Source organism: Pseudonaja textilis, chromosome 3, assembly GCF_049901715.1.
Source record: "Pseudonaja textilis isolate UNSWEBS1 chromosome 3, rPseTex1.2, whole genome shotgun sequence".
Taxonomy (NCBI): domain Eukaryota; kingdom Metazoa; phylum Chordata; class Lepidosauria; order Squamata; family Elapidae; genus Pseudonaja; species Pseudonaja textilis.
Genome location: NC_141992.1, coordinates 147,358,687 through 147,383,795, shown reverse-complemented (window position 1 = coordinate 147,383,795; position 25,109 = coordinate 147,358,687).

Genomic DNA, 25,109 nt, shown 5'->3' with positions numbered 1-25,109 from the left:
AATAAAAACGGCTTCATGACGAGTGGAGTGCACATGGGTGCTCACCCCAAGGCCACTTCTAACATCCGATAGAAGCGGCTGGTGATTCTGCCTTTGGGGAGCTTCTGTCGGCTGATAGAAACAGCTTTGTGGCGAGGGGAGTGTACGTGGGGCACTCCTGTCAGGAGCGCTCTGTGGGCAGCCGCACCTCGCCCCAAAGTGGCTGGTGACTCTGCCTTTGGTGAACTTCCATCAGCCAATAGAAATGGCTTCGTGGCGACGGACTTCTGGTTTGAGCTTCTTCAGCGACAGACTGAAACCTCATCTCTGTGAGGCTTCGATCCGTGCTCACCGCTGGAGCACCCCAAGCCAGCTGGTTTCAGGGCTAAGCCACCCCATAGAGGTGTTGAAGAGGGGGAGACTGCCTGCAGGGTTGAGGAGAGCCGTATCTCTCCTCCCCAGCTGGCCATTACTCCCTCTCCCGAAGACAGTTGCAGCGGTGGTCAGAAAAGAAGAACTCGACTGGAAAAGAATGTACAGGAGGAAGATAAGAAGAGAAAGTTTTGGTTGATCGGGTCAAACAGCAAAAGCAACAAATTAGGTACCCTGGAATTGAAACTATTAAAAAACAATAACATTTTTCCCTAAGAAGATTTTTAAGCTGCGAAGGAGAGAGAAAAGGGAAAAGATTTGCGTTTTTTTTCTCCTTTTCCTATACTGACAGCTAAGAGACTTAAGCAAGAAATTGGAAAAAAATCCACTTTGACATTGATAGGTATTTAATGCTGAAAATAAAAACTCAAAGGGATAATAAAGATTTCTGGATAATCGAAAGCTTTTGAAAACAGGAAAGGAGAGAGGAAGACTAAAAAGGCAGGATCTGGAAGGGAGGAGACTGCCTGGAATTTAAAAAGAACTTACAGCAAAATCTCAACAAGACTTCCAAAAGATACATTCTAACTGAAATATTGCAACAAAAATCCCAGGAAGAGAAAGTCGAAAAAGAAATAAGAAGATATAACTTGGGACTATCTGGATTACTTGATGATTTCTGGATTCTTGGTTATTGTTTTGAATGACTAAAATCAATCGAGTGGTTGTTTAAAACTGTTTAAAATGGCTCCACTTTTAGAAGAACTGAAAATGGAACTTAAAAAGCACAAAGAAGATTCACAAGAAGGGAGAGGTTCTTTTGGCTTCGTATTTCAGTTTTTAGAAATGGAGATTTGGAATTATGAGAAACAACAAGAAATGCCTGCAGAACAAGAAGATTATGATGAAGAAGCCATCTTTAATGAACAAGTAATCTTAGATGGGGGGGGGAAGGAAAGGGGGAAAGAGAATGGAAAGTTTAAGATTGGGAAAAACAATCCCCCCCACCAAAAAAAATAGAGTGAAAAATAAGTATAAAATCAGAAAGCAACAGAAGAGGGAAATGCAGAAGAGAGAATTAGAAGTAGAGAGACAAGAGGGTAAAAAGGGAAGGGAGAAGATGAGAGGGAAGAAAGAAAGGAAAAGAAGTTATAAAGGACAGAAACAAAATATAGAGAAACAGGGCCTATTTAGAGATAATGGGTGAAAACTTAATGGAAAAAGGGATTCTGCAAAGGTACATAAGATAGTATGGTTATATTAGAAACAAATAATTTTAGAAAATATGAAACAATGTATGATTAAAATGTCTGATAAAATAGTTATCGTAATTCAGTGGAATGCTTGTCAATAAATAAATGTAACAAAAGGCATATTTAATGATTTATAAAACTTATGTGAAGAGTAATAAGGGAAAAAATAACTTTGGAGATTATATGTGTTTTTAACGAAGTATGATATTTAATTGAAAAGAAGTGTTAAAAATGTTAAGATTTTAACCATTATTAATGATAGAACTGAACTGGAATGGAATAAGGGTTTATAATAACATATATTTATAATCTTTTTTTTTAAAGAATATAGTGTGTATTACAAGAATGTACCAAGCAGAATTCGATTGGAAGTTTTGTATTATGTATTATATTGAAGGTCATAACCTTCAGGTATATATTGAAGTTTAAATAAGAGTTGAATGGATGTAATTAAAAGATATAAAGGTGTCATACTCCAATTAGTAACTACAGGAGAAAATTTGTTTAATGAGAAAAGATAATATGAAATTGAAACAGAACAGACAAAAGTATAAATATAATGATTTGAATTGAGATGAGATAATCAAAATAAAATTGAGAAAATTAAAAGGGGAAAAACTATATAGAAAATGTAAAATAGTATAAGATATGGAATAGAATACAAAAAGGAGCATGAAATTGAGTTTTGTGTCTGTACCATGCTATTTTCAAAAAAGATGTTTTACTTGTATTTTGTATGTATGAAAACCCAAATAAAACTTTATTAAAAAAAAAAAAGAAATGGCTTCGTGGTGAGGGGAGTGCGCATGGGTGCTCATCCCGAGGCCACTTCTACTGGCCAATAGAAGTGGCTGGTGACTGCCTTCGGGGAGCTTCTATCAGCCGATGTTCTATCAGTAGTAGATTGGGTTATTCTAGCCTAGGCTACCTGCAGGGTCCTCCTAAAGGCAAGTTTTCTCTCTCCCCTCCCCCTCCCCCATTTCTCTTCACCTCGTGTAGTTTTAACGAACGATGTGAGAAATGGCGGGGAAACGCATGGATTAAATGGGCCTAAATTTGGGGGGCAGGGCTTAATTTCACCTCATGTCTAGAGATCATGCTGGGCCTTCCTATTGGTGGAGGCCGTATTGTTGGAGAAACACAGTGTTTGTTCAGAATTCCTGTCAGGAGCTTTCCCTTTTCCTTTTAGAGATGAACCAAAATGTTCTAGAATGGCACAGAATGCAAGCTTCCAATGCTAGGTGACAGAATAATAAGATAATTTAGACCAGAAATATGTCCTATGTATGGAGAAAAATAATTAGTTGTGGATGATGAGGATGTAATTACTTGCTTCTGAAAGTTTCTAAGTTAATTCAGCTGGAATGTTTGAAGCAATTACTCTGCCATGGCTATAAAGAGTTACATGGATAGAGACCAGAGTTTATGGGACATAAATTTGTGCTATTAGCTATTCATAGAGTCCTTAGAGAGTTCACTGTTTTTTTTTCCCAAAACGTTGCTAGCATAAACTGAAAAAAACTGGACCAACTAGATCAGGGGTCAACCTTTTGGACCTCAGGGACCACCAAACTCATAATTTTAAATCCCGCAGACCACTAATATGAATTTTGACTGACGGTGGCTTGCTGACATTGGTGGGAAAGTCGGTCCCATATTCCAGAGCTGCAGTAGTCACAGGACTGGCCCTTTGGTCATCCCAGATCAGCTGCTCCTCCACCTGGGGGCACCAGCCTGCCATGGACTAGAGCAGCTGCTCTGGAATATGGGACCGATTTTTCCACCAATGTCAGCAAGCCACCCTGGGGCGGATTTCCCTCTCCCGGCGCTGAAGGGTGGGAGCCAGTGGGTGGATGGGCCATGTGGGCAGCACAGTCTTATGTTCCCAAATAGCCTGGATTAATTGCTTTGGGGGGGGGGGACATTTTTCTGCAGACCAGCAAAATTTTCTTGTGGACCACCAGTGGTCCCTGTCCCACTTGTTGGTGACCACTGAGCTAGATCAATCTTTTCAAGTTAGGCAGACATGTTTTAATTCTATTCATGATGTGACATCACAGAGTCTTCAGCCAGAACCCAATGGTTACACCAGGAGCATCAAACTCTTGTTGTCATGGCAGCATCACGTGATGTATCTGGACTTCACTAAACTGGGCATGGGTGTGGCTAGCACATGACACATCCAGCCCATGGGCCAAGAGTTTGAGAGCCCTAGGTTACACGACTCCCAGCTAGGATTTTTAGGCTGTATTATCAACCATTTTGCAATACAATGATAAAAGGAGGCTCTCTTATGCCTGGCTTTTTCATCAACCACATAACTATAAACTCACATCCAATTAAACTGCAAATTAAAACAGATACAATGGATAAGTGACTAGATTTGAAAATACAGCTCTATTTGCAAATACCTTCAGAAGTAGCACTATGTAAATAAATCATGAAGATAATCACAAGTCATTGCTTATAAGAATATGTAAAATAAGATTGCCTGCTGTAAGCTGTAAGTACTATTATCCAGCTCCGTTTTTTGTTGCTCTAATCGTTACAGTGACCTCAAGCCACTAACAAGCAATATTATATTTCAATAAAGTAAAAGCCTTCATAAGGATAATGGGTACAAATCATTCAAGCATTACTTTTAACTCCGAACCGAGAAAGAAGTAATTTGTTATACTGAAGATGGTGAATCTTTGCTCCTCCTAAGTTTTGAATTACAATTCCAAACAGTCTTGATCGATGTTGTTGCTATGACCAATAAGAAATGAGCTCCAAATTATCTGAATACATTATACTGTAATTAGAACATTAATACTGCTGGAACCCAAACCAGAAGACTTTTAGAAATCAATAGAATATTAGTATTCTATGGATTCTTCAATGAAACAGTCAAGATGAGAGGATAAGTAAACAGAGACTATCATATCCAGGCAACACAAATTAGAATGGCCAATGGATGGTAGGAAAGAGAGTTTTGAGGGAGAAAGTTCATTTTCCAAACTTGTGGGTTGATTTCCGAACATTTCGTTACCAGGCTAGGACACATCTACAGCAGAATTTAGGGGGTGTCAGTGGCTTTGTGATGGGTCAGATGTGAGTGTGTCAAGTGTGGGCTTGTAATGGGTCAGGTGATGGGTCAGGTGTGAATCGTCAGTGGGAGTCTTGTGATGGGTCTTGTGAAGGGGAGGTTACATCAGGCGAAGGTCATTGGGAAGTGAAGTGCTGATGGAGGGAAGCTGCCTTGGGTTGGTTGAGGGTTGGTGCTGTCTCTCGTTAGCTGTGTGGTTGGTTTGGATTCTGAGGGGTTCTTAGGTTGGTTGTAGGTCAGTATGTCTGCTGATACAAAAGCTTGTGGAGAGCCAGGATTTGATGAACTGTTGGGTATGGTGGGGTGATATAGTGCATGATAATTTTTGTGTTGCTCCAATTGAACTGGTGCTGTTTGGTGTTTGTGTGAGTACAGATTAAGGTTTTGGGATCGTGGCATTTGACTGCCATGTTATTTTAATTAAAGTGATGTTTTTTAACATCATGGGATAATCCATGTGCATTGTGCAGGACTTTCTATCTTGTCTTGTAACACTGAGCATGTATCTTTCCATGGCTCTTTGCACCATTCATAGCTTTATATCAATTATAAGGTTCTGTGTTTCTCTGGCATATGTTAGAACAGATAGTACACTGGTCAAACACTTCTAAGGCGTAGGGCGAGATTGTTCTTGAATATTATACTCTTATATGCTTTCTTTTATTATTCCCCTCACATTTGGCAGTTCAGATCTGACTTCTTTCAACGTTTCATTCATTTTATTTATTCAGTTGAGTTATTCTATATTTTATTAAAAGCCAGCATCTTCTATTTTAATCTTTACCAAAAGTATCCATTTATCTTAGTTTCTCTTGTTAATCCTTCTATTTGCTTATCGCAGTCCCAATCCACAGTCCCAACATACTATCTTCACTTGTCCCTTTGCTGTAATCTTTTTTGTGCTTTCAGGGTTGTTGTTATATTATAATCTTTTATTTCATTTCCCATTCACGCATTTACTAGATCAGTAGTTTTCCATAAACATGTAAGAAAAAAGTTCTTTTAACCATTAGGTGGCGTTCTTGCATCAGTTTTCACTTTCCGCTTTTTAAAGTTCTTTTTTTTTCTTTTTTTTTCTTGTATTAATTCCGCTAATTTTCAATCATTTGCTACTTTATCTTTTAAATGTAGTCAGTTCCAAAAGTTCAGCATTCTAATCAATGCCTACTTAATGCCAATTGCTGTATAATATTCCAAATTTAATTTCTGATTTTGTTATTGTTTAAAAAGTTTTCTCTGAATAATATCATTTCCATTTCAGTTATTTTGTAGTCCAATTTTATTTACCTTATAATTTTCCTCTTACTTTCCAATCGCCACTTCCACAATCTTTCCTTTTATTTCTCGGGATTGCCTTGAAAAAAATCCTAAGCATTTTGTCTGATCACACACCTCTCACCACTTCATTGCTCCAGCACAAACTTAATTCCTGGATAGCTTCCCATCTTCAGAGCAGCCATTAAGGACTGCCGCTACAGCTTGTCTTCAAGGGGTGTGTACCTAGCCAGAGAGGAGAGATGCGGCTCCCCTCGACCCAGTTGGCAGTCTCCCCCTCTTTCACTACCCCTCCAGGATGGACCCAGTCCCTTCCAACAGGTATAGCACAGATCGAAGCCACGCATGATCACAGTCTCAAATCCATCTTCAATGAAAGTTTCACTGGAAGTGAAAACATGGAACTATGGGATATATTGGCAGAAAAACTAGAAATGGTGATGCAGTTCACAGAAGAAAAAGGAAGTTCAAGGAGGAGGAGTTAAAGAAAGAGGAAACCAGTCCAAAAGAGCAAAAAGAACAACGGACATTGCAAAAAGACACGAAAGGAATTAAAACTAAGACTTTAATGATAGATGTGATAAACAAAAGGGAAAATGCTTCCAAGATTAAACAAAAGAAGCAGCAGCTATACAAGAAGAAATCGCAAAAGACTGATCAGGAGAGGGAAGAGGAAAAATAAGTGAATGGAAGATTAGAACAAAAATAATAATGGGGGAAAAAAAGAGGAGCTAAGAGAAAGGACCGGAAAAACTTAAGAAAAGGAAAAATTGGCTAATAGAAGAAATTATAGAGCCAAGAGACTAAAAAACGATGGTTAAAGACAAAATAAAGGGAGAATTCCACATGGAAATGTATTTTGGTCTTTTGTAGAAATATAGATTGGGGAGTTTTGAAGTTTAAAGTTTATTGGGAATTACTTTCAAAAATAAAGAAATAAGCTTAATTGGAATTCAACGGGAATAAGACCTCACCATATGAATATTATGTAATTATATATGAGAAAAATGATGATAGAGAAAGAGAAATTAAGATGGTTTTATTGTTATTAAAATCTTTTATTTTTACATATGTTAAATATGAAATAGAAAATGTGTTTGATTATACAAATGATATTAGAAAAACAAATAATATGGTAAATTATAAATGGTTATACTGTAAAGTATTTGCAATGAGATTGTTATATTATGATTTAAAAAGTGATGAATGAAAATTAAATAAAATCCCATAGGTAAAATTTTGTTAAACGGAAACAAAGAGGAAATATGAAATCGTTATATGACTATGTCTAGAATAAATGTAAGATTTGTTGTAGATTGGGAGGAAATACCATGTAGATCCTGAATGTATTAGTGTTATTTTATTTTTGTTTTTTGTTTGCTATACATTGGCTTTGAGAAAGTAAAAAAAGAAAATATGTAAAATAAAACATGTGGTAAGCTAGAAATGAAAATAATAGGGGATAAAGAATGGAAAATATGCTCTAGGACAAAATGTTTTTGTTACTAGATTAATGAATGGAAAATATGAAGCAAAAATTTATTTAAAGATCAATGGAATAAATAATGATTTGATATGAAATTAGATAAGAAAGCTGGAAATGTAACTATGAATATGTATGTATGTTGTTACCTGGAATCACATTGCTCACTTGAAGAGATGTATGAAAAATAAAAAGAAATCAAAAAAGAAAAAAAATTACGATCAGCATGCTGAATGCCTGCCAATAATAATAGTTTAGATAATAGTTTAGTAAGTATGAATTCTAAAATTTCATAATTAGACTTTCTCTCACCCTTGGATTAAAAGCAGGCCATGGATTTATCCTGTTTTCTATCTACAAAGTACAACAGTGTTACCATTTCTAATTATAGTGCTTCAGGAAACTACTTTCTTAAGTTCAACGGTAATTTATATTTTAATGGTCTCTGTCCTTTATTAACAGTTAAAGTTATTTTTGTCCACCACTTAAATATGTTGATCAATTTTCTTCCTGAAATCATAATTTCAAGGTAGTGCAGTAATAGTGCTACCCTCAAAGTATTTTCATTAGCTTTTGCTAAATCCTGACTTAGTTACTTAAGCAATTTTAATGCACATTATATTTCTAACCTAATCAGTTTGCAGATCATTTTTCACCAGCAGCCAAGCTTAGCAAACAAAAATCTGTTACTTTAAGCACTGTTAGGTTTTCTATTACATACCTCATTAAAATAAAATTAAAATAGACACCATCCTAGATTTATGTTAATATTTTCAAAATAGTTTGTTTTATGCTGTCATTTGGTACACTTTCTGTACACCTAAAATTACTACTTGCTTAATCAGACCTTTGGTGTCATTTGCTGTCTAAAACCTCAGATGAGGTTGCTGTTTGACTGAACATAATTATAATGAGATTCCAGAAATAGATTCTTCTGCCAAGATTTGTGTTTGGTAATTAGAGTCCTCTTAACATTTGTTCCTAGGCTGTCATTGAGTAATCGCTCAAGGTGGACCACACTTCTGTGGTAGGGCAACATGGCTGCTTTACATACCTGAATGAAGTACAGCAGATGGGCCATTATTCATTTTATCACGAGAGATGAGATTTTAAAGACATATCAATCTGCCTTACATCTGATAGGTTCATTGCTCCATAATACTCAAAATTGTTCATACGATGATTGTCAGGTGCAATATAGGATTTAAGAAAGATGTTTTTTTAAAACTTCACTTGTACCTTGCAACGTCAGGAATTAAGATGAAACTTTCAACATACAAAATACATTTTCTATCAATGGTCTTCAGCATTTACATTTATTTTACTGAGAAAATGCCTCCTGGACATGGTAGGATGGTTTTTGGCAGTTGAATACTTAAATATCATTTGCCTAATTTTCCTCAGATATTTTTCCTCATACCCTTTTTTAACCTTTTGGGGGCTTTTATTGGGTATAGATTTGGTAGATTATACATTGATTTGTCAATGTATAATCACTTTGTCAAATGGAACTTACATCAGATTTATTTCAAAAGAAAATACACACATGCGGGTATACTAATTCCAAATCTCAATTCCAAACTGAAATCCAGTGCTGTTATAACAAAATCAGGGGATGGGATCTGACTACCGGTTCTGTCTATTCATGTCGTGCATGCATGCGCGAGTCGCGCGAGTGCCATTTACAACCTGCTGAGCTGCCCAGACAGCTGAGCAGTGCTGCATGCAAGTGCGCAGCGGTTGGAAAAGCTCTTTTATCCTACTTTTTCAACTGCACCTGTTTTGCACAAAGCAGCTGCAGTTGAAAAAGCAGGAAATAAAGGTCAAGTAAGAGCCCGGGTGGGCGGGCAGGCTACAACAGCAGCAGACATAGAACCGGTTGTCTGCTGCTCTTCGGAGCAACCAGTTCTACAGAGGTGGACAGAACTGGTAGAAACCCACCCCTGAACAAAACCTTATTTCAAGGGGCAATCAAAATGTTTGCTTAAATTAAAATTTGTTCCAAAGTTATATAAATAATTTCACTTTTCACATTTTATGTACAGATTGCCCAATGAAAATTTATATAATATAAATGTATATAATGTAATATAATGTAATAGGGAAGGAAGGAGTGAGGGAGTATACATTTAAGAGTAGAAGGTAATGGAAGAAGAAAAACAGTGCACCCGAATTCTTACTTTTCTTTTCAGGGAATATTTAATAAGACTTTATCAGTTTTTTAAAAGCAAAAGTTTAGAAGTGTAAGCAGTGAAAAGATTTATGCATGAGATAAACATTTGAGCTAAAAGCATTACATTACATTTACCTGGAATCGCTATTGTCTACACACTCACATTTTCCATAAACATTGAGTTTAATTTCCTTTGAAGGTAACAGCATTGATCTCAAGTTATTATGAAGTCCAAAATTAAACAGATAGGACCTGCCTTTAAACAGTTGATAGGAATGTGAAGAAAATGTAATTCCAAAGAGGAAATACTTCAAGATGTTACATTAAATTGATCTTTTCTTTTAAAAAAGCTAAACAAAAGAGGCAAGCGTTGAGTCACACACTTCTAAGTTCCTTTGGCATTTAAATCAACCAAAGGCTACAAAAAGTATCCCAGTGCCAAAGATTCCTGATAGAACCTACATCATGTTTTGAAACATGTTTTGTTTGTAAGAAAACCTTGCCATTGCTAGAAATAATTCAGGGTGACTAAAAAGGCTAGAGCTCAGTGTCTAAAACGACAGATATTTTCAGGTTTAACAAATTGAAGAGGCACTGACTGAAATCAGAGGGACACAAATTAGCTACAAAACTTAAATCCAAGCCAAAGGCAACAGGAAATCTTCCTGGCAAATGCTTCCAAATTCAAGAACAGAACCAAAGCCTGTCCTGAAGGAAGATATTTTGTATCGGTACTTCTAAAGGCTGAAGTGAGAAATAAGCAATATTTTTTAAAAATGCTTCATTCTTCCATTTTATATGTTGGACAGGTTCTCTGAACTGAGATGCAATAGTGAATCCCTGCCTAAACAATCCCTTAAGGTGCATTCCAATTCTTGTGCATGGTCTTTTTTTTTTTTTTTTGCTTTTGTGCTTTATTGGTAAGTTCTTAGTCCCTAAGGGTCAAACATAGCTGGGAAGCCAAACTCAGGAAATGCCTGGCCCACTTGCTCAAATGCAGCCTTTTATCAAAGATAAAGAAGTGAAGCTGGCTAAGATTAACCAAATGCTTAAGAGTCAGTATAATGATATAGACCAAATCCTCACACAGGCTTAAAAATATCTTAGCATAGCTAGTGTGAAGACATGATAGAAGATTTGGCTGAATAGGCTTACCAGCTCTCGCAAATTTTGTGCAAAGATTTTTGAAAGCAACCATGCAAAACCATTAGGGGATTGGCTTGGAAAAAGCCATACCCCTTATTACCAACTTATGCCAACCCAGAACAAATGTTAAATAAGGTTGGAATATTCCTGAGATTGCTATGTTTTGAGTATTTTATTCCAAACATTATATTTAAAATCAGAGAAAGAAGAGCACAAAAGTGTGGAAGAGATTAGGAAACATTTTGCCAGGGATTTGTGTTGTGTATTGGTAATTCAGTAAATAGATGTACACATATTTGACTCTACAGAGTATAGATGGATCTTGAAAGATATATAAAGTGAATATTTTAACACATACAAAATGGTACTAGAATCCAAGAAAGTCGGATCGTGTAGCTCCACAAAACCACAAGAATGTTCAAGGTGAATGCATTTTCATAGGCAAAATAGATATTAATAGTTGGATGATGGGAAGATGTTCATTCCTTTTAAATAAATGCTTGGCTAACAATTTCATCTATTTTCCCCCAAATGATGACTGGAAAACTGATCTGTTTTCACAATGTAATGTCCGTAAGAATCAACAAAATTCCTAGAAATGCAATAGCATGGTTACAAAGGAAAGGGCTAACAATGTTTGAGTTTATTTTCTTTGTTCTTCCATACACATCTTTTGACCTTGAACAAATCTTCTTATGCCTTTTAGATATTTTCTGTTTCTGGAAAATAAGAATGAGTACAATCTCTCAATTTTTTTTTTCTTTTCCCTGTATGCTTTGTCAAAGCAAAAGTTATTCCATCCCATGCAGAATTACTTCTCTGTAAGGTTCTCTTGTGCTGACTTAGGCTATGAATCATCAAATGCTTCCCTACTAGAAAGTTCCATTTGCTTTAATGGTCCCTGCTGTGCAAGTGTTTCTGAAGATAGCTTTGTAAGTCATGTTTTAAAGGGCAATATCAATCTAAAGTTTAGGAGAAAGCTGTTACATGAATGAACTTTGTTTTTTAATAAATGACATTGTCTGTAACTGAGCTTTGCTATTGCAATCATTCTGTTGTCAGAGACACTGAGGTGTAAATTCATGATTCAGAAAATTTTCTGGTTACTTTATGAGTTTTGGTCCTAGTAGGTTCAGCAATATGTGGCAATATATGAAGCAACATGTGCCCAGAGGATCATTGGTTGCCCTCGCCCCTTTTTGGAAGAGCTTTATAGTTCCCGCTGCCTTAAGAAAGTTCAAAACATTCTCAGATCTATCTCATCCTGGGAAGCCTTTTTTTGAACTATTACCATCTGGCAGACATACAGAATAATAAAAACAAGGACAAATGGGCTGAAAAACAGCTTCTATCCCAGGGCAGTAGCTCTTTTGAATTCTGCTCTATAGTGCATTGTTGGTGCAGTGTTGGGGGTTTGGGGTTCAATGTGTGGAGGGTGAAGGATGTGTGTTTGTGTTTATTGTCATGGTCATGAAGTGCACTGAAGATGGTGTTTGATTTCATTGTATGAGGTACAATGACAATAAAGTAAACTAAAAAACTTGTCTGGACATCATAGTCAGGCTCAGTCAATATTTGGATGAGAAAGTTCTAGAAAATTGCTAGGGAAGGAAGGAAGGAAGGAAGGAAGGAAGGAAGGAAGGAAGGAAGGAAGGAAGGAAGGAAGGAAGGAAGGGCAATTTGATAAGGAGATTTATTTCAAATCATTAAGAATTGAATTCAACATAAAGGGTTTTTTTTTTACCTATTAATTTTAAACTATTGACTGGGCTCACATTAAGGTTATCAAAATGTGATCTGCTTATTTGTGGTTTAAAGTGTTGTATGAAGCTAAGTTACTATGATTTATAAATTATGGTTGAACAGTTAGAATGATCTAACAATCTAGCCAATAGTGACTTCTACACAACAAATCACAGTCAAAAGCTCATGACAAAGTACACTGTATGATGCCATTCAATATGTATGTGTTGTAGAGATTCTAGCTGTCTTATTTATCATTTCCTGCTGGAGCAAGCAGAACCCAAGTTACAGCATAAAGAAAGATACAAAGAAAAAGTAAGAGCCATATACTTAAAAAAAAAACCTTTCTGTTAAAAAGTTTTCTAACCTTATCCACCAGAATTGTACTAAGTGGTAACTCCTTCCAGCTCTAAGTATTATGGTGAGATGTAAAGAATGAATATTACTTCACAGCATATGGCCAAATTCAAGTTGGAGTAGGCTGGTTTAGTTTAAATGCACAAAAGCAAAGTGTTTTTTTTTTCTTTATAAGAAGTTATTTGCTTTATGGCAATTGCCAAACAAGAGGAGCTTTTCAAAAAACCCTTTTCCTTTTACACTCCCATATAATGATCAAGCTTCTCCTTAGCAGACTTTCATCTTCCATAAGCTGAATCTCCATTTCCAATATTGTGCTACCTACCATCCCCCTCCTTAAAACAATTGAACATTTGGGCTCTATTATAAAAATGCTACATCTGCTAGCAGAATGCTAAAGACATTTGGCAGAAGCCTTAAGCTTCCTGTGGGAAAAGAAAAATAATTACTTCTATTTAAACAATAAACACATTTACAAGAATAACATAAAAGTTTCACAAATTTCTACATATAAGATGGACTCAATGAAAAGTACCTTCTGTTCCTTTCTATCTACGGGAAACAAAGAAAACACTTGATTTGTTGTTGTGTTATAGTAAAACAGATTAATTATGCAAGGCCAAGCCGGCACCAGTTGGAGGAAGGAAGGGAAAGTAAATAAGCTAACTTCTGAACTGATTTACATATAAAGCAATCCGGTTAATCCAAAGTTCTTTCTACAGCGAAATATGTACAATGCTGCAAAACTTGTCTGACTGCTGCACTGTGAAGTTCCACCTACATACCTTGTCCATAACTTACATTTTAACCATGATTGTTGTCTTAGGAAGCATTGCCTCTTTTCATTATTAAATGATTCAAATATGTGTGAATTCTACCAGGCCTGGGTTGCATAGATCCTGACATTTACTAGATGAGGTGAAGTGAGGTGAGGTACATAAATAAGATAACACACATATGTATATATATGTATATATATACATATATATATATACATATATATATATATATATATATGTATATATATATGTATATGTATATGTGTTTTCTCATCTATATATCTCATCTAATCTACATCCATGTATATAGATTGATGCTACATGGAACAAAATTGTAACTGAATCTAGATGTTCTCCTTTGGATATCATGAAGCCTCCTCCCAAAAGGTAACAAGGAAATACAAAGAAATACAAGATTAAAGGTCATATAGATCCTGTGGGTTTTTACAGCTCAAACCTGGCAGATCTAAAGTTCTAAAACAATGGCTTTATATTCACGTGTTCTTAGTATTGGAAGGTTATGGTTAGGCTTTGTGATGATTATGAATGCACTAGCCTTGCAGGAAATAAATGAATGTAATAGTCTTTTGTATTCTAGGACTGATGTACCAAACAGTTTGAACAGTGAAGGGTTGTATTTATATCTGTGATAGAAAAATATGGACCTAGGATTGTTAGGAATGAGGCGAGTCATTGCACAAACCACTCAGAAACTAACAATTTATCCATCATATGAAAGAGTCTTCAAGAATTTTGTTCCTTTTTCATTAAAGTATAAAAGTCATTGTAAATAAAGATGTTTGTTTGCTAATCAGAAGTTCATGCTGGGTAAATAAACACACACACACACACACACACACACACACACACTGTAGACATCAGTTCAGAACTTGATCTAGATTAGCAATAGTTTTGATCATAAGACTTTACAAACTAATAATAGAAAATACACTTTAAGAGATGGGAGTTAAAACATGTTTACTTTCATTTAATTTTCTCTTATTACAAATGATTTGGGGAGGCTTACAATTTAAAATTGTATAGATGGATAGATGGATAGATAGATAGATAGATAGATAGATAGATAGATAGATAGATAGATAGATAGATAGATAGGTTTTGCGATTGCTATATATTCACTACATTTAATTTCCCACTCAGATACTGAAAGAATTGTATCTTTTTTCTAGCATTGAGCTTAATTTATTCCTGTTTTTGTAAGCATAGACCTCACTGGTGTTTTTTTTTTCTCTTTCTGATATTATGTGTAATAGGAAGAGCTGTGGCTTCATTTCATATTTAAGTCTCAAACTTTTCTACAGCATACAATGTATATATATTTTTAGTATTTTGGATTGGTTTTTCCATGTCTACCACATATGATAATTTATTGATATTTGTTTTATTGCACTCTAGAAGAGATTCTTGATGCTATCATGTGAAATCACCCAATAATACTCAACTACTTAAAAGGCTGACATTCCCTGCTATAACGTCTACAATTTTATACACAATTTCATTACTGCAAGAAGTAGTTATTTTGCCCATCTGCAATCTCTTTCATCCTGTTAATGCCAATTTGAGGTTTTGATGATATCAAATATTTTTTAAACTTGATTGTAGAAGTTTCTAACTTTAGCAATAGCTGAGTCATGGACATACTTAAGGAAAACCCAGGTTAAAATAGTAGAATGTTGATTAGATAAACTTGTGATAATATAGGAAATAGGGAAATCTATGATCAGTTTCTAATAAACTATTACCTTGAATGTAGAGCCTTTGTGTTCTTCGACTCCACAGATGGGGGAGATGCTTCTTCTGTAAAAGGTTCCTTCTATCTTGCAGGAAGGTTGTAATTTTTAAACTACTTCTTCATATTATAGGGAAAATTAAAGACAAAATAAAAGGGACTGGTAAAGCTTTCAGAAATCTCAAGGGCCATCACTGAATGACAGAGAGAAGTGGGGGAGAGGGAGGGAGGGAGAGATAGAGATAGAAAGAACATATTTTTTGAATTCTTTTTTCTAAAAATCTAAAGAGCTGTTACCAGATAAATTTCTTAATGGTCTAAATGAGGCAGATTATTGATTTAACTCAGTTTATTACAGCTTGATAGGTTTCTGTCTCAATATTTTCACTCTTACTTTTTAACCACATGTAATAATGTAAATAATATATAGGAATCAACAATTGCCCTTCAATTTCAGGCCATGAAGGATGAATCTATCAAGGGCAGTCTGGTATTTCCAAAAGGATGAAATGTCTAATCTGGCTCTGAAAATACAGAATTTTAATGTTATGCTGTGGTGATGGAGTAAGAAAGTACCCCTCATTCATTCCACATATAGAAACCAACTAAATTGGTAGTTAAATTGTGTTTCCTCATCACTCACCGAATAATATCTTCTACTGCCACTTCTTGAATATACATTACCATCCTTGCATCCCAAAGAACTAACATTAAAAATCAAATTTCTATCCATTATGGCAGAAAATATTTAATTTTAGGTTTGCCAGTAACTCAGTTCAAAGGAATTAATTGCCAGGTTTCGTTTCCAGAAGCAGCAGCAGATCGCAATTCTGTCCCCTAATATTTCCAGTTCCACATCTTATAATTTGCTGTCTTAGATCTCTTCTTATTTTCTAGAATAAGCTTGGCCTTGGTTTTATTTTTGTTACATATAGATAAAGAACCCACATAGCTATGGAAAAGTTATCATTGTATTTTTCCCCCTAAACTATCGCTACCTGATATGTTCTTGGGCAAAAGTACATACAAAAATTAAAATAAATCTGCACGGAAGCCTGTTTCCCACACAGCTTGATATTACTGAATTGAGGCATATACTTTTATCCAATTGTTTTATTCCAAGGAAAAATTTTATAAATGAAATTAATGAAGATGAAACATCTGTAAGATTATAACTTGATTATGCCACTGACTTTATAGCTATGTCACAAGCAGATTGCTATACCAATCCATACTGATATTGGAGGAAATGGGTGGTCAACTGGGGGAACTGAGACTATATATTACAAAAACATCTTCCCTTTGCTGCACACTGTCTCTGTTTTTGTTGGATGGCAGTTTGTTCTTTGTCTTGTAGAACTGGTAATAGAAACTAATTTTGTTTTGCCAAATTAACTCAGCATGGATAGCTTTTCACAAAGCAAACTGCAGCTGAACTATTCAAGCCTATCCCAAGGGAAAGAACAGAAGAGTGGAGATGCAATGAGAGGAAGTTTACATGGTTTGGTCTAGAAAAGGAGGATGTGGGCGGAAGCACAAAGAAGATAGGAAATAGGACTTAGAACATAATTGGTTGCACTTATTCTTTGTCTATTGAGGTATGTGGAGGTAGTGAGAGCAGGTTGATTTTCCATGGTAGATAAAAACAAGAGGGCTTTTCTAGATCATGTTACATTTTTACCACAAGGACGAAGGCAAAAGAAGAAGTGTCATCATCAACAACAGGTTGGAGATTCTGAAAGCTAGTATAAATAAATACCTCTTTTAAAATATTACTGTTTAAAATCAAAACTACTCAAAACTACTCAAAACTACTCAAAACTACTCAAAACTACTTATTTGTTGTAATGTGAGAATCAAAAGGAAAATAGAGACACTACATGTCCTATATTTATTATTTTAGTAAAAGATTAGGAGATCTCATCAAAGCAGTGAATGTCAGACTGTTGCCCTGATTCCATTAGGCACAATAGATCTTGGAACTGGTCTTTGGAAGAATTCCATAGCAAGGATATTGAATGTTAGGATGGTTTATTTTTCCATCAGAATTTTTGGTTGCCAATATTGAAATCAAGCAATATTCTTCTATCTGCAATGCTGTGAATTATAAAACAACTATGAACAGCCAAGTCAGAAGCTATGAAACCAGAACTGACCAGCAAAGCATAGTCCTCAAATAGGAGAAATTGCACTAGTAGCAGGATAGAAACTGGTTGTTTTTGCAAACAGTAATTGTGTTTATTTTTATTTTTGTTCTTTTTGCAAAAACAACCAGTCTGTATCCTCCTATTAGTACAATTTCTTATATTGTACTAGTAGCACAATAGTATATATACATTTTTTTTAATTTTTAAGCTGCCCAGAGTCACCTTGGAGTAATAAGGGAAAATAAATAAACAAATGAAAGTAAACTCCTAATCAAACTCATCCCCTCATAATTTCTGAACTCTGTCTTATTCCTAGTTAAGAATTATTTTCCCCTTAAATAATTGCCTGTAGATTTTAGTTTTTAATCAAACTTCTTTCATATTTTCCAACAACTTATGCTCTTCGTTCCTAATATTTTCCACTGATAAGTTCTGTTATATCTCTCTTACGTTTTTGGTTTTGGTTTTGATCTTTCTACTCCAAGACTGGGCATTGAGTGGGCAATACATACATTTAAAAAATCAAAATACAGGTAATTTTTTTCTGCAAGATTTCAGAATAGAAAATAGATTTTTAGAAACATGAAAGTGCATCTAAGCACGTCTTTGCATAAATCTGCCATCCTTTCATCCTTAAGAAGAACTAACATTAAAAAGCAATTTTCTTTCCACTAAAGCAGAAAATGTTGTCTAACTTTAGATTTGCAAGTCAGATCAATTGAATTAATTGCCACATATCATTTCCAGAGGGTGCACTCAGTAATGATTCTGTTAACCAAATGAAGTCACTGAATAAAGGTATTCATTGATTGGTCTTCAAAACTGTCAACACATTTCATGTTCATGGAACAGAAATCATTTATTTTCCTTTGAACCTGTGAGCAAATTGGGCAGGGGAAAGTCAAAAGTTATTGGTATTGATGTGGTACTGTTAGTTACTTTTTAAAAGGTAGAAAAAGTAACAAGTACCATATACTCAGAGAAAATTCACCACTGGTTATTTTTTTTCCTAAACAGTGTGAGTAGGGTGAGTAAGCAGGTTTAGAGAATTTAAGGGAGGTAGCTGTGCTTTTTCTGTGCTTTGAAATTATTTGCATATTCCTGAGCCCCATTTCCCCCCCCCCCCCCAAAAAAGTATAACCCTATTTCACCAATTCCCAACAAGACAATAACGAATCAGATTAGAGAAAGACTAGAAGTATTAACAATCCTATGCTATAATGTGATTTGTGGCTTACCCCACAAAGTGTGACTTCTTGTGGAAGTCCATGTCCAGGTGCACACCCTAAAAGAGACACCCCCCCCCAAAAAAAAAAGTTCAATTTAGATTTGAAGTCCTTGGCTCTGAAAGTCTTCAATCAGAAATTGTTCTCAATAGATAATAATAGGTTTTTCAATAGGTGATTATTATGTAGAAACAAAATTATCTGCTACAGCAGTTAAAAGCAGTTAAAAAACCTGTAATACAGAAGCATCTCATTTTGCAGCTGTCATTCTGTAATCTTGCTAAATGTAACTAGAACCTTGCTCTATACACAAGTAAGGAATAATTGCATTAGTAAAAGGTGAAAGCAATATTGGCAAAGAGATTATATTATAAATATGGAGTAAGCTTTAAACAGAAGAAAATTAAATATCTTTGGACTAGAAAAATTAATGTGATTGAATGGGTCTTTAATAATCTGAGTAAACACAGTTAAACAAGCCCTATCATATTGACTACATGGAATATTAGCCTTCTGGTAAATAACTACTTAATCCCAAACAATGCCTTTATTTAGTAAAAGTTATCTCTGATGTATCAATGCCTGGTCAGTCAGCAAGAAGGTAAAACAGATCTTAGACTTCCATAGAACAATTTGTAAAGTTGGATTGGGAAAAGAAAACGCAGAGTCAAATCTGAACTAAAATTTGTTTATTTATTTATTTATGTATTTGTCAATTGCTTACAAGATAATAGGTACAAGTAAAAACATAGTTATAAATACATGGATACATATAAGAAAAATAATATATATATATAAAAGAAACAATAGGACAGGGACGGTAGGCACGTTGGTGCGCTTATGCATGCCCCCAACAAATGTTGCTCCCTATTTTAGCACTGAACATAAAACTGTCCAAAGATGAAAGGAAATGCTACCGTCTGTACCAGTGGTTTTCAGCCTTTGGTCCGTGGACCTCTGGGGGAGAGCCATGATATCATCACAGAAGGTCTGAGAAGGTTTGAAGAAATGCTATGATTTAAATCTTGAGTTTGTTGGTCCATGAACATAGTCTATGGCCACAAAAGGTATTTAAAGGAGGTCCATGGTGAAGAAAGGATTGAGAACCACTGGTCTATATGCCGCACCATTAATTAAGTTTGAATATTCATCACTTTTTACTATGCTATTTTATTTTATTATATATGATTCTTTATTTTTAGATCCTATTTTATTTACTGTTTTTTTCTGTTTTACATAAGGAGATGTATGTAACAATTCTACTATTGTACATTTTATCATATCCAGCCTTACGGCTGTAATTAATTGATTTTATTTTATATGGAATGATCCAACTTTGGGCACATTATGTGAAGACCCAACTCTCTGGAAAAGGCTCTAATGCTAAGTAAGATGGAGAAGAAGAGAAGAAGAGAAGAAGATGGTCAGTAATAAGATGAATGGACTCATTTACAGTGGTGGTGATTGCACCACTGAGAGACTTGGAAGAGGGATGTATCTTCATAGAGAAGTTCTATTTATGTGGTCACTAGAAATCAAAAAACGACTTAGTGGCATATAATTACTCATCAATCAACCAGTCAACATAAACTTGGGAATGCAAAAAACACAAGGCTAAATTATGGTAGTTTTCTTTGAAGCCCTGCAGAACATGCCCATTACCATCAAGATTTATATTTTTGTAAACCAAGTCACTGAATATCTCAACAAGGATCTAAAAAAATAAGCAAGAGCAAGGTCTGTAAGCAAGCAAGCTCAAAGTAGGCCAGAACTAATTTCCTTGGGTCTCCCTGTCCCTACCTTAGGATCCTTAAGTAAGAAAGATCTTGCTCTATATATAGTCAAAAAGAGCCACTAGCCCATGCAACAACCTCTCTATTGTTTCCAAACCTCTGACAACTACTGTCAGCTCTTACTGCCTATGGCAATTATTGTGATGCCTTTGACAGTCCTGTCATGTACTGGCTTGTCTGCAATGATGGAAGTTATATGGTTGCCTATAGCTTCCCACTGAGTTTCCCCAGCTGTTCCAAGTGCTTCCAAATGTATTACATTGTTTTATTTACTTTTGTAGGTTTTTGCTGGATTGATTTTAAGAGCCTTGGGCATTACTTCAATTATTATGATTTACAGGCTCATAAATTTCACAGTGGAGGGAGTGTTTTGGGTGGGATAGCATATTATAGACCAATGTTGATTTTTAAAAGGAGCATTCCTTGGTGGAAAATATTTGAAGTTGATATTTATTATTATTGAAAAACCCCACACTTCTATAAACAGAGAATTGCACAATGGAGCAAAAGTCCCAACTACTTACACACTTGGTTTGTAAGGAATAACATCCAGGTAGTTCTATAGATGCCCACTTGATTTTTATTTCATATACATCATGGGTGTCAGATTCGACTGAGGGCTGCATCAGGTTGTGTTTGACCTCAGGGGGCCAGGGTGGGCATGGCCAGGGTATGGCCAACTTGACATCACTCGTGTCAGGGAGCACTGGTGCCCTGTCGGCAAAAATGGACTTCCAAGCTCCATTTTCAGCTGGGATGGCCTCCTTCAACCCTCTGCCAGTGAAAATGGAGCTTGGGGGGGTTGTGTGTGGTGCCTTGAGCTCTGTTTTTGCTGGCATAGGCACCACGGGCTCATCCTTCACTGTTTCCAGAGTGGCCCCATGGGCCAGATCTAAGCACCCTGTGGGCCAGAACTGGCCCTCAGGACTTGAGTTTAATACCCCTGTTATATAAGGAAGTGCATCTGTTATACTATTCAGAAGCTGCTTTCAGGATCCTCAGTTTTTTAAAAAAAACTGTGTTTGAAAAGAAATCTCAAGAAGCAATGGAGAAACTGCTAAACAATAATGACTTGTATAGTTTTGGATTATTTTTCCTCCTTTTTGGGGTGTTTTAATGAGTAGTTCTTATAAATATCACAAAGTCAGGTAGAAAACAAATGAACCTAAAGAAACAGCTACCTTTATTTAATATGTGACTTTATTTTTTAATCATCTCAATTTGATTGTTGACATAGGTGTTGTTTGTTTACTGAACTATCTCCTCCCAAAATCAATACATGTATGCTTTAAAACCTTTATTTCTTTAGTTAAGTGAGCCTGAAAACATTATTAAGAGCATAATATGGACATCAACAGGCTGCTTCTTGTTAAATTAAAACCAAACTCAAAATCACACAACCTTGAAAAGTTGACAAATTGTTGAGCTGAAACAGTTGGAGCAATGGCTATGAATGAAAATGACCTGAAACTGAACTAGCAATGCAGTCTTATGCATGTCTACTCAAAAGTAAATCCCATTAAGTTCAATCAAGCTTACTCTTAGGTAAATTGGTCACACCTTAAGGAAAACTGCAAAAGCAACTTTTCCAACTGATTTGGGCAATTTCCTTCTTTCTCTTCTGGGAGGGGATTTTCATCTGAGGAGAAATATAAAGTGAATGTTTAACTCTTCCTCTATCAGTTATTATTCAACCACATCCTCCAGACATAATTTCTGTACCTATGTTTTCATCAACAGTGGAGCTGTCTAACCTTGGTAATTTTAAGACCTGTGGACTTCAGCTCCCAAAATTCCCCAGCCAGCTATTCTTGTTGGAGAATTCTGGTAGCTGAAGTACCCAAGTCTTAAAGTTGTCAAGTTTAGACACCCTGATCTCTAGGGTTCCATATCCACACATCTAGGATTCTGGAAAGGTTCTAATCAATTGGGGAAGACTTAGGGCATAGCCACATGTTCTGCTGAGCCCATCAGCCATATCTTCTGAAGTACAGGAACACATTATTCCTCCCACTTCTGGCGCATTGCAAAAGCTATCCCTATGGTTTGTTTCCAGAATTGATATAAAGTGGCATTTTCTGCACAAATCACTTTATCCCTTGAGAATCCATTGTTCCAGTACTCTGTTCCAATTTAGTTAACAGCTATAACTGTGATTAACTGCACGGCTTGCCATACCCTTTTCCCTCAGCTGGATCTGTACAGCCATTTCTTCCTTGCTGTTGAGTGTTCAGATCTTCAATATCCCACCCTTTCTCAAAATTCCTGCTAAACTCTGAAGAGTTTCTTCACAGGCTGTGTAAAGCTTATTCCCTTCTTTCATGCTTCTTGCCACTGAATGCAATATCCCTCCATGTTTCTATGAATTTTAGCAACATTATTTCAAGCTCCTAAAGAAAGATGTTCCAGTGAGGAAGTGAAAAGAGGGGATATTCCAGCAAGTATGATTTTCATAAAGGAAGGATGGATTCTACTCCGAATGTCAGTTCTGAGCAACACCGATACAATATTTAACTAGATGTCTAAAAGAAATAAAATAGGAAAGGAAGTGGCAGAATGAAGGAGACCATCCATGATAGAAAACAAACATGCGGGAGATTATTGAGGCAGGACCAATCTCTAAAAGAAAAAGCCAAGCACAAGGAGAACTTGCTACACCACAGCCACTCAATAATATTTGATTTTGCTGCACAGATGGGAAGGTGAAAAAGTTGGGTAATGACTATCAGATCCTGTGTAGGTCCTAGTCTGGACTGAGCACTAGCCTAATTTTATTGCCAACCCACAGCACAACCCAGACGGACTTTCTGATCTTGGCTTACAAAAAAAGGCTGGAAAAAAGGCACCATGGGACAGAACCAGCTTAGGCTGCCAAGTAGAAATGCTCAGAGTTTGGCAAAGTGATTTATACATTTCCCTGTGTATTTATAACATTGTCTCAGAAGAGTCTTGTAAGAACATAATGTTGTTCAAAGACTTCAAGAGTTACATCAAGTCATTTGAAATGCCCTTAAAGCAAGAATAAACAAATACGGCAGTGAAAGGAAGTCTTCAGCTTTAAGACTGGCCCTGCTGATCAATTTTGCATATTAAATGTGTGTACAAACTTGTCTGTGACAGGACATGAAAAACTTTGAAGCAATTTTTAATTTAAAAGGGAGATGTTTTTTGCTATCTCAAAGCATTCTCTAAAATGTGAATAGCAAAAATATTTGCTCAGTTTCTAGCCCAATGTGCTAATGACATCAGAAGACAAATATATAAGAAGGAAATGGAGTTGGGAGGGCTACAAGAATAAAGGACAGATGCAAACCCCCTGAAACCATTATAAAAATAATATGCCAATGTCAATCATCCCTCTCACAAAACCCAGTCTTAGTCTGCTAGAGAAGGGGTCCCCAACACCGGTCCCCAGACCGGTACCGGTCTGTGGAACAATTTTTACCGGGCCGTTGGTTTGCTGGGCGCCGCCATCTTGTTTTGATGAAAAAGTGCTTCCGGTGAGCTTTTCCGGGTAGAAAGCGGCATTTGGCTGCTGAAAGAATCCTCGCGCCTTAGTTTCATCGAGGGGGGGGGCGGCTTCGAACAAAACTAAGGTGCGAGGATTCTTTCAGCACGCATGGCAAGGCGAGCTGAGCGACCGTCCCGAAGCCGTCGCGAAGCCTATTGACACAGGTACAAAGGAGGAGTTGAAGGTAGTGGGGAGAAGTGGGGGATGGTTGGCTGGCTGGTCGCTTGGCTCGCCTTGCCATGCGTGCTGATGCCGGTACCGGGCCGCGGCACAAAAATGGTTGGGGACCACTGTGCTAGAGGACATGGTGGTTCTTAGGATATACAAGCCTCACTGCATCCAGCTATCAGTTTATAGTTGACAGTTGTTGAATTTCTGTTCTATTATGTACCAGTAATATAACCAGCTTCTCACAGAGGTGTATCCTTGAATCTCTGTTTGATAGCCTTCAAGTCTGAATAGTAATCTGGGTCACTCCGATGGCTAGTTTTCCTTGCAACATGCTATCTATTAATGTTTCCACAGAAGAAAGGATGGGAATGTCCCTATTTTTATTATTAATTCTTTAATTATTATTGTTGTTGTTATTGTTATTACCTATTTCCTGTATTTTTACTTATGTTTATACATATCTATTATCTTGTAAGCGATTGACAAATCAAATAAATAAATAAAATAAACTGCATCTGTAATTGTAACTGTATCTATATTATTTAATTGTTAAACTTTGTATCTTAGGGGTGGGGAAGATTTTTTTTTTCAAATCTGCAAATATAACATTGGCTTTGACAGTTAATACTCTAGAAGACCCCAAAATAAAATTTAAAATTATATAGACTGGTTAATACATGAGATTGAAAACGTCAAAATGAAATTTAATAAACTACAACATAGTTTACTTAGAAAACAAAATTCAGATGTTTAGGGAGGCAGAATCTAACTCAATGGTGAAAAATCGCTTCCTAACAGAACAGTTGGTGATGGGATCAATTTGAAAGAGTGTTAAGCTTATTGTATTAGAAGAATGCAAATAG